At 34.1% G+C, this 12,009-nt stretch overlaps 1 long non-coding RNA gene across 1 annotated transcript; it reads right to left on the minus strand.

Moving 5' to 3' along the window:
- Nucleotides 1-214: 214 nt before the first annotated feature.
- Nucleotides 215-2,553, minus strand: LOC111509443 (uncharacterized). Its single transcript, XR_002722637.2, has 2 exons — nucleotides 2,345-2,553; nucleotides 215-497 (listed from the first exon to the last, which is right to left on the minus strand). It is a non-coding gene; the product is annotated as an uncharacterized lncRNA (long non-coding RNA).
- Nucleotides 2,554-12,009: the final 9,456 nt, after the last annotated feature.

The raw sequence follows: 12,009 nt of genomic DNA on the forward strand, positions 1-12,009 counted from the left end.
AAAGTTGTATGTGGAAGTGGTATTATCAGGTATTCAGATGTTTTCATATCTGCATCAAAAATTCTCATGATCCACCTGTTAATAGAATTTTTATAAATGAATGTTCCATTACACCAAGTCCTGTGTTCGAAACATCTTCAAGTTAAGTATTACAGACAGTATCTTATTTTTTATTGATAATTTAGTACTAGTTCAATATATGTCACCATTATAAATCTGCAAATCATATACTTCCAAAAAAATCTGGTATTACATAGTAAATAACTATTATATAAAACTAGTTTCAGAAATATCGATCAGTGTATTGGTCCGTACCCACGTGACCACTTGCTCTCTTTCTCTGTCAAGTCGGTGAATTGATTCACATCCTTTTTCCAGGTTTCTTTTCCTGCATCGTATCTCTTATTGTGTTCGTTGATGTCATGACAGTTCTTTTCATAAGTTGAACGATGATGATCATCATCTTGAGGGTTGTTGTAGTGTTTGTTGAATTTTTGCTGAAACAAAACAGTTGTGTAGTCAATTGTTTCGGGTCTTTTTCATGACGCGAGTTCACTCCCATAAAATAGTAACACACACTCCTAGGGTAGAAGTGGGTTCGGTAAATATTTGAATTCGAAAAAGAAAGTAAGTGTAACCTAAATATAAAACAGTTAATGAATAAATTCAGGTTCTGTTCACAACAGAAAACACGAAGTATAATATTCGCCCTTGATAGTTTCACCTTTTTTAAGATAGTCAATGAAAATTATCACAACTGCATTCCAAAAAATAGATGCCATGACTTTGCCTGCAGATGAAATGGTCTTTGCCTTCTTTGGAGTCGATTTTCCCTTTTAAGTCCGCTGTTTCGATTGTTCTTCTGTCACGGGTGTGAAATGATGGACCCATGTTTCATCCATGGTTATGGATGTTTCACAGCTTCATTGCTGTAAAACACTGCTAAACACTCAATTGAAACATCTTTATGACACTGCTTTTGCTCGAGTGTGAGCAAACGCGGCACCCATCTGGCACAGAGCTTCCTCATGTCCAAATTTTCAGATAACATAACATGTATCACACTTTTTGAAATGCCTACTGAGTCTGCTAACTCGCGCACTTTCAGTCGACGATCATTCAGTACCGCTTTGTGGATTTTCTTCGGCATTTCTGGAATCGTCACCTCACTTGGTCGAACAGTGCGATGCTCGTCTTGGCAGCTCGTACGGCCTCATTCAAACTCCGCTGCCGAATATTTTACTGTTGTAAACGAAGGAGCAGACTCACCCCGAGTAGAATCCAGTTCAGCTGGATGACAAATTTTCTCCGTTTTCACAAATTCACCTCAAACGTTCGCTATTGATCGCTGCCAAACGAATACTAAATAACGCAGCGTCTTCAAACTTGAAATATATACTTTATAGAGTATGTACTTTCTAATAAAGTGATATTTCTGGAACAACTACCGCCATCTCTAGGTCAGGCCAGGTACCTCTGGAACCACCCTGGTATATCTACTAACTTCCACGAAATATTCCCTTCCTTTCGTATTGTATTAGAAGTTCCTAGTTTCTCATTCTCAATCGCAATTGTAATAGAAATAAAACCATGTGATGTACTCCTATCTGTCTTGTGATTTTATGTGATATGAAATTCATGTTTGTTAAATTCCCGAAATTACTGAAAGAGCAACAGACAACAATGAAGGAGCAATTCAAAGCGCCTATGTAGACTATTCATTCTAAATTGCAATGTATGTCAAAGATAAACGAAAATGATTCATAAAACGACATGCATTCGTGAAGGCAATTGGCAAATTACTGAATCGTTAAAAGTGAATTTGGTATGAATCAACATTCATATGAAAGGGCGTACTCTTCAATTTATATCTGAAACTAACTTCTATGTATGATCTACCCGTCTTTGTGAAGAGCTTATTTTAAACTCAATTGCTTTCTTTTCTTTCTTAGCAAGTTTCCCTCATTTTTTACATGAAGATGGAAGAGTAGAAAGATAAAAATCATTGGGAGTGTTAACTATGAAAGTTCAACCCCATTCACTTTCAAATATATAAGCAGTATCGATTAGAACAGTTTTCCCTCGGGTTAAAAAAAAAGTAGTATTACCTAATATCCCAAATAATACCAACTGAACCAACTTTCGAAATGGTTGTTAGTGATATTCAATTTGATGTTACAACGTACACTTGTGATGTTACCAAATTGAAAGTTGACATGTATGCTTCAGGTTTCTTGTTGATGTTGCCGAGATAACTTTGAAACTCGCTTTTTTTTAAATGGAATACCCTAAGGCGTATTTCATATAAGCCCTAATGACTAAAATGTTTTTGAATTCAACCTACCTTGTAGCTGTTCCATTCTTTATCACCAATAATAGCATGAACCAAAGTGACTACTACGATAAAAAACACAATCAATTTCAAATACATTTTTATTCTCATTAAATAATAAGTCAATGTTGAATTGGGGTACTTCGGGACTCATTTATATATACAGTTTTGGTATGTAGAGAAAATAGCTGTATATTTTTATTGGCCAGGGTCGGAGTCAAGTTTTGTCACTTCAACTGATTTGGATTTTTCTGAATTGAATTGATATATTTATGATGGTTCTGATAACTGAAAGTAAAACAGTTGAAAACAAAAATACTTTCGTAGTCATAAGTCAATAACTAATCACAGCCCTCAAAGATAAAGGGTATTTCAACAAGTACGACCGAACTTTGACAATTGAACTTGTTGAAGCTACATCTGTCCAATTAGTTGTCATTTCTTCAGTCTGTTTTGCCAAATTACCAGGGACGAATATGGCATTCAACAAAACGTGCAAGTTATGAAATTGTTATTTTAAAATAGATGTTTTGTTCAAGCAGCGTAGCGCGCGCTGCTCCCATTTTACGGTCATCGAAATCGTCATACCGAGAGGACTATTTGCAACGTGCTGAATAAATCTGAAGCCACTGGCTCAGTAAACGATGATCCAACACCCGTACGTGGACGAAACGCAAGATATGCAGAAAACATTGTAATTGTCTGTGAGAGTGTGCAGGAGTTGAACTGAAGGTTAATGACCATAAACTGAATGGGCTGAATGGGCCCTGGAGCAGTTGGAAACACGCTAATTTTCATCGAGAAATCATCTTCAGCGAGGTCCGTTTCTGGATGAATGGGTACGTGAACAAACAAAATTGTCGAATTTGGAACGATACCAATCCACATGAGATCTAAAAGTATCCAATTCATGTCAAAAAAGTCACCGTTTGATGTGGATTTTGGACTGCCGGTGTCATCGGTCCATTTTCCTTTGAGAACAACTTTTGCAACAACTCTTGAATTAGATGATCCGGTCACCAACGACATGTGGTTTCAACAGGACGGCACTACGTGCCACAGAACTCATGCTACATTGGATATTCCGCACGAACGACTTGAGGGAATGGTCATTTCACACGTGGAGGTGATCAAATCGCACCGCAAATAATAAAAAACTGAGTTTTCAATTGATTCCAATTCATCGATTCACTCCATGTCACAAATCAAATGATATGAAAGATTATCACGAAAATGACCTATTCAAAAAAGACATATATTTTTTCTAAGATTTACGTATGTCATACACGTCAAGTTCCATCAAGATCGGTTCAGCTATGTAGAAGTTTATCACTTACCAACCAACCAACAAACATCTATTTTCATATACAGTGTGACCCATTTTTAATGGAAACACCCCCCTAAAATTTCAAGTTGTAAATCGATTTTAATATTTTTTTTAATGTTAAGTACTAAAAGGTCTACCTTGGGACAAAATTTGAAATGTTTATTAAAGTTTCAGATTATACTAGGATATTTTTTCTTAGTCGAAAATCGGGATTTTTTATTAGCGATTTTTTTATTGAAAAAATCACTACGCCACTGGATTCAGAGTGCCTCTAAATATATGTGACCAAAATTTCATGAAAAAATATTCATTATTAACAAAGTTATGACAACTCAAAAATTCGAAAACTCACACAGCTAACAGTAACAATATATCATTTTTTTATGATTTCAACAATAAAATGCCGCCAGATGAAAAAAAAAACAAATGGCGTAAATATTTTCAATGAAAATAGCGGAATTACATTCACACAATTCAACTAACAATGAAGCAAAAAATTTTAATAAACGTAACTAATAACTAAATATTGAAATGTTTCGATTCAGTAGAAGTAGTAGCCTCTACTAATCCACCACGTATTTCGATACATGTGTCGTAGCGCTTACGAATGTTTCTGATTACGTTCCTTAGTTCTTGAGGGCTAATATCTGCACATACCTGTCGAATTCTTGCACAAAGTTCATTTCTATCTCTTGAGCGGTGTTTGTAAACCTTTTGTGTGAGAAGTCCCCGGAGAAAAAAATACAAAACTGTGAGGTCTGGAGATCTGGGTGGCCACATTATAAATGGACTACTACGGCCTATCCACCGGTTTGGAAAATGTTCGTTAAGCTATTGCCTCACAGCTCTGGCATAATGAACTGAACACCCATCTAACTGGATAATTAAATTTGATCGTTCATTGATTGGCAGTTCGTGAATAGCATCCCAAAACTCTGTGTTTTAAAATTCTAGAAACCTCTGCCCATTAATGTTTTCCTCAAAAAGAAGGACCAATAATTCGTTCGTTCAATATCCCACACCAGACGTTGATTTTTTGGGAATTTTGGCTTTCACAGTTTATAACCCAGTTAGGATTATCCGCTGCCCAATAGCGACAATTCTGTTGATGACACTACTCCATTTGTAGTGAAAGTGGCTTCGTCGGTATATAAAATATTTTTTAGGAAATTTCTATTATTTAAATATTCTCCTTGGGCCCATAAACAATATTCTAGGCGTTTTGCTTCGTCGCCTTCTTGAAGTGTATGTAAAAATTGTGGTTTGTAAGGTTCAATATTCTTCGCCTTGAGACATCTCCGAATAGTTTCTCGTGGAATATTCAAATCTAAAGTGGCATTCCTTATACTGGCATTAGGATTATTTCTGAAATGCTGAGTTAATATTCCTGTCATTCCTGTTTCGTCTTTGCACAGGATTACTTTTTAACATCATTTTTGATACTGCACCAGTTTCATTGAATATTTTATTCATTTTATTTACCGTCCCGCAGCTAATACGAGGACGATCTGGATGTCTCTCATTAAATACTCTACAAACCTCTCTAGCACTTCTAACGTCATCTCCCGAAAGGCGTACAATTTCAATTTTATCTCTTACGCTCAATCTTGCAGCCATGACTCAAAATAATTCAAAGAACTGTGAGGTGAATATTGTAGACAGTAGTACACTTAAATCTTTCACAAGTGTCAAACTGTAATATCATTTCCATGGCAACTAAGATTCAAATTGAAATATTAGGTCTTAGTTTTAGTTAATTTGCGTGAAAATTCGAATGTAATTCCGTTATTCTCATTAAAAATATTTACGCTATTTGTTTTTTTTTTCATCTGGCGGCACTTTATTGTTGAAATCATAAAAAAATATTCTCATGGCTATATCTGTTGATATAGGATGTTTTTTGTAAGTGTTAGCTGTGTGAGTTTTCGAATGTTTGAGTTGTCATAACTTTGTTAATAATGAATATTTTTTCATGAAATTTTGGTCACACCTGTTTAGAGGCACTCTGAATCCAGTGGCGTAGTGATTTTTTCAATAAAAAAATCGTTAATAAAAAATCCCGATTTTCGACTAAGATAAAATATCGTAGTATGCCCTGAAACTTTAATAAACATTTCAAATTTTGTTCCAAGGTAGACCTTTTAGTACTTGACATTTAAAAAAAATATTGAAATCGGTTCACAACTTCAAATTTTAGGGGGGTGTTTCCATTAAAAATGGGTCACACTGTATATGATGTACATCAGAGTTAGTCACTCCATCTTACGAGAGAAAATAGCTCAAATGGGTTCAACTCTGTCACTAACTCAACTTCTACACTCCTCTTTGGATCAGAGAATCAATGTTGTTTTTCATTATGGATTTGCGTCTGCACCATACTCATCACCATCCGGCTCCAATCTGGGACCCCTGCTTTTTCTCGTCTTCATAAATGATCTCACCTCCGAGCTTTCGTGTGGCAACTTTCAGCAGACGACTTGAAGATTTTTTTATCTATCACAAGTTTAGAGAGCTGCTCTCATCTCCAGTCTCAATTAGACCTGATAGATAACTGGTGTCGAATCAATAAATTGTCAGTGGATGTTGAAAAGTGTAAATTTTGCTCCTTTATACACGTAATGCCAATATTATTGAGCATTTTTATACTTTCGAGGATGTAATACTCCTTCGCGAAGAAGCTCTCAAAAATCTAGGGGTGACATTCGACAGCAGATTGATATTTCTTTGCCACACCAATATTGTCGTGGCATCGGCTAGAAAAATACATACATCTCTGGTTCGCTCCCAGTTAGAGTATGCTACTTTGATTTGGTATTCTCTCTATTATATACATAAGGAAACCTTGAAAAATGTGCAAAGGCATTTTCTGAAGTTTCTTGCGTTTAGAACTGACGGCGTGTATCCTGCTAGAGGAACTGACCACTCCACACTACTTCAACTGCCTTCCGTGGAGCAACGTAGAATGTCATCAAGTATTGTTATGTTGTACAAAATTTTGCAGTGTTCCATTGATGCACCCTCGTAACTCGAACAAATTGTCTTCAACGTTCCTTAAGCTACTACACGTAGACAGATCACTTTCTATACCCGTTTTACTAAATCCAACCTTGGAAAAGTATCTCCTATAAATTTGATGTGTGAAAATTATAATACCCACTGCAGTCAATGCGATATTGATTTCCATCCACTGAAGACCATATTATCCAAAATTGAACAAAGCATCATCTAGCTTACTGTCTTCATGTCATGTAATTCAAATAATAATTAATTAATATGTCATCTTTTGTTCTCAATACGATCATATATGTGAATTCATTTCTTAATTTGTCGAATCTTTAATATGTTAATTTTTCTTATATATTTAGTTCAAGTAGCCTTTATTTATACTGCATTATTATATTATATATTGTCCTATAAATGGATTCATCTGTGGGGCAATAAATTATATTGAGTATTTCATTTATATCATCCAATTCCTAAACTACTGAACCGATTTCAATCAAATTTGCACACCGTGTGCAGTTTGATCCAACTTTAAAGATAGCATAGCTCACATCTTAATTAATAATCGTAATATTATTTCATTGCAAATTATTTGTCTATTTTCAAAAACTACACCTCACGATTTGATCTCCACAAATTTTGGTTTTTGAAATTACTATGTATCTTCATCAAGTAACGACCGAATCAATCAGAAAATTATTTATCTATTATTTGACATTCACAATTATCTGTTAACTCCAAGCCATTTTAACAGATGGCGATAAGTGTTGATTGGATTGAGTAAGTAATCAATAGATGGCGCTGCTATGTTAAACCTACAAACTTGTCATACAAGCTACAATTCAATAGCATTACCACCACGTGTTGTTGAGGCTAAAGTATGATTTAAATTTATTTTGTAGTAAACGAAATACCATGAAATTCAATTGCTTTTACTTTTTAAATTTTTGGTGTTGGCATAGTCGGCCACGTGTTACTTAGACTGGAGTGTAAATTAAATTCATATTATAGTGAAGATGATACAGTGAAATTATTCCTGCTTTTTAATTATTTGTGCTTCATTGTTAATGTAGATATTATCACATACTTATGAAAGTTAATTGTTATATCTATGAGAAAATGTTACAAAGCTCCTCACACTTTTTCAATAATTGTACAAATTTTTTTTATTCATTATTTTCCTTTAACCTCTAATAAAAAATTATTTTGTACTTCTCATTTCAATGTGCAATAATATCATGTTTTTCTCAATAATGTAAACATCATTATTATTATTTTTATTATTATTATTATTATTATTATTATTACGCGATTGGTCATCAAAAAGATCACCGAAAATATTCTTGAAGCAACCATTTTGACTGGGAAGTTTAAGAGAAAAGTGGTCGTGTTGCCACGTATTTCAATAATACCGTCAGGTTTTACCATACCCTTCAGAAGGCTACAGTTTCCAGTTCGTTTAGCTTTTGCCATGTCTATGAATAAGTCTCGAAGTCAAACGATGTCCATTTGTGGTTTAGGTTTGGAAAATCCAAGTTTTTCTCATGGGCAACTGTATGTTGCATGTTCACGTGTAGGGAAACCATCGAATCTATTTGTGTTAACCAAAAATATTGTGCGCCGATTAGTGCTAAATTAATTCAAGATTAAATGTGTTTATAATTCAATATAATAAATATTATTGTTGAAGATTTAAGACTATCTGCCCTAGCTACCCCATTCATAAGTTTGAGTGTCACGTATTATTTACTAATAACTTTGTAATATACTTATTTATTAAGGAATTGGATAAAAATAATAATGAATTTAAAAATTAATCTTTTTGTACGAAAATTTCAATCAATCGTGTCCAAAGTCCTTCTCCTTTAAATCTCAATCCAGTGGATTTTTATACGAGCCTTAATGTTTCCGTCTTCGTTCGTAAATAATGATTTTATTGTACTAAGGGGGTAACTGTAGTAGAAACTGTCTCATGGAGGTCGCCATATTTTATTACAAATGGAATGTATGTAAAAAAGCATCGTGGTCCCCGTGACTGATGTTCTCCTACCATTCCTCCTAAATAGTTTACTACAATGTAATAAAACCTTAGCCACAGCAACTCGTGGCCGGGTCTGCTAGTACGTTCATATATTACTATCAGCTCCACTTGATTTATTTCATCTGCATATTTCAACTATTCGGTCGGTAGCCGGGCGGTTCGACATGACTGCTTTGATGACTCAGTCAATCGGCCGATGCCTGAGTCGATGGCTCAAGCCCCAGGCTGAACGCTATATTTTCACTTGCTATCGCCCAACCCGTATGATGAATCACACGTTGAAAGGTAAGACCTCGTTAGTTCTTAGCTCGCACAAGTTTCAAGACTTCTGAGGGTTGTCGTTCGTAGGAGTTCGTAGGAAAAAACGTATTTGAAACATATGTTTAACAACATATTCTGTCGATTGAATACTTTTTTATTCATTATTTCATAAGTTAATGTATATGACATGTAGTGTGAATATTCACTTCAATGCTTTTTGTAATTAAATTAAATGGAATTCTCGCTTGGTTACATTTTGTGGAAAGGTTCAATATATTTACGCAGATCCATGTAACTAGTTTTTTTTCATTACTTTTTTGTTTATTCGATTAACTGTGTGATGTTATAAAATTATAAATTGATGTGTTTCAATTGATTCACAACTTTAAATTAAAAGGGCTATATTTCAGAAGAGATCAATTAAAAAAAAAGGTTTAGCTTTCAACTACTCCATCTTTATCCAAAAAAATGTGATACTCTTTCAAAGAAAGGAAAGAAGCAAATAATTTCAAAATGAACTCTTCACAAAAATGTGTGAATCATGCAAAAAAGTGACTCTCAGACAAAATTGGACGAAAGAAAAAAATAGTTTCGAACAACTAGTTTTATATGAACATTGACTTTGTATTCCAGACATTCGATATGGAATTGAATCAGATATCATTCACAGGATTGCTACACAATATACTAGTATATGGAAGAGGTGAAATTTCACTTACGTAGAACACTTTTATCGTTGGACATATTCCATTTAATGCGCCAATGTTGCTCAATTGGCCTCAATACTATTTCATCGAGCACCGCCAAATCTCTGACCTATCACTCTGACCTATCACACATGGTTTACCATCTTTCGGAGGGCACCATATTGAAATTATTTTCATAACATCTTTTTAGAAAAATCCTTTTATTTAATAATAATACCATGTAGGTGCATAAAAAAGCTATTCCGCCATCTTGGGCGAAACGTCATATTGGATTCAGAGTATTATGTTAGTTTTCGTGTTATTCAAGTATTTTACGGACCAAATTGAAATATGTCATATTAAGGCCCTCCTAGTGTACACTAACATGTTTGAGGATATGTATGATTTTGCCCGAAGTATAGAAGGCAGATGTTTAGAGTCAAAAATGTTTCCATGTTCTCTTTCATGTTCAACAAGGACTGTGGGGTTTTTGACATTGAGTTTCTTAGAGTCGCTCATGTACTCTGAAACTCGCGTTCTAAGATGTCATCCAGTTTGACCAATATAGCATTTGGGACAACTTCCACAGTTCAATTAGAACACTATGTTGGATTGCAGGTTTTGCGGTGTTTGAGTTTATTGTTTTGAAAAAAATACATAGCATTCCAATTTTCCCAGACAAATTTTCTCTATATATGGTATTTTTTGGTTGTTATATTTTGAGAAGAGGAACTTTTTTCTTTAATTTGAGTTTTGGTTGATATGGAAAATATATATTTCAAGAACAATGTCAGAGTACGCATCTGTTTTCTTTACGATAATCCATAAACAAATTATTTGTCATTCTGATGTTATCGATATTTTGCCAAAGCGTCATTCAATGACATTCCAGAAATTGTTCAAAAATTCTCCTTCGCAAATAATCAATGCCAATGCAAATCATGTAATGATTGTTGTGATTGTAGTGCTTCAAAATATTTCCACTCTTCTATAAAAGTGAAATAATAATAATAATAATTGATTTTATTGACAAAATGTAGTACAAGGTGTAGTAGGTATGAATAATACAGACAATTCTTAAATGATATCTCCAACATTTTTTTTCAAAAGGCAGAATTCAGGCTCTGATGTTGTCATTTGAGTAACGCAATCAGAACTTGATCTTCGATTCAACCATCTTCATAACAATATTCACACATTAACCTTGATTATTATCAACTTATGCTATGACCTACTCTTATTCGACAACATAAAAAATATAGAAACGGACAAATTCCACGATCAAATGAAATTAATTTCTTATTTCCAGAGTGGGAAATAACTTGCGACGAATATTTCAGATCGAAGACATTGCACAGGTGCCTGATGCTTTTACTTCAGCTTTCTGCGCGGCATTAGCTGGGTTAGTTGTTGTTTTTTCGTCGGGTATCTGCCACACCAAGGGGTATATATATATATATATATATATATATATATATATATATATATATATATATATATATATATATATATATATAAGTGAATCATTTATCACAGCTATACTATAATTTCAAAATAGTAGGCACTGAATTCTCAGGAATGACTGACGTTTTTGCCTCAATATGTCTCTTGCAGTGGCGTACGGAAATTTTTACTGAGTAGATGAGAAAAAATTATAAAATATATAGAATCACAACCTTAACAATAATGTTTTCGTCTCAATGCAATGATGTTTCTGAAAATTTTGTGCCTGCTTTTATGGAATTGTACTGTAGACATTCAATTTCGTAAAAAAAAATCATTCGAAAGTGACTTTAATGAATCAAGAACTCGATTATACAGCCGAGATATATCATATAAAAAGGAGCATTGAAATTTGAAGTTCGTGAATCGAATGTGAGTTCGAGAGTAATCTCAATCATCCACTGTATCTTTTTCAGATGGTGTACTTTTTTGCTTCAGGGAAAACCATAAAAGATACCTACAATACCACGTTGGCAAAATATTATTCGCTCTTTAAGTTACAGTATACAAAATGAAACATGGGCAGTCATAAGTACCAACCTTCAATTGTGCGCCAATTTTGTAACGTTTGACAGATTTGTTGCTGGTCATCCTAGTATTAATTTCAATATAACACATGCTCACAGACGAATTCTTTCTGATTTATTGGATTCATTTAACCCAACGGTACGTGTCGATAATCATATCCGAATAACTATACATACTGTCACAAAAATACAACACCCCTGCTCTAACTCAGAGGGTGTCAACTACTTTGTAATATTCTCAGATTTTTCAGATTATGATGCCCTAGTCATCATTGTGAAGCCAGCCAAGCCAGCCTAGAGATACGCAAAATAGGTTACGATATGTAAGG

This window comes from Leptinotarsa decemlineata, unplaced genomic scaffold (genome assembly GCF_025532065.1).
Source record: "Leptinotarsa decemlineata unplaced genomic scaffold, Ldec_3_MD MMD2_P_RNA_scaffold_2, whole genome shotgun sequence".
Lineage (NCBI taxonomy): Eukaryota > Metazoa > Arthropoda > Insecta > Coleoptera > Chrysomelidae > Leptinotarsa > Leptinotarsa decemlineata.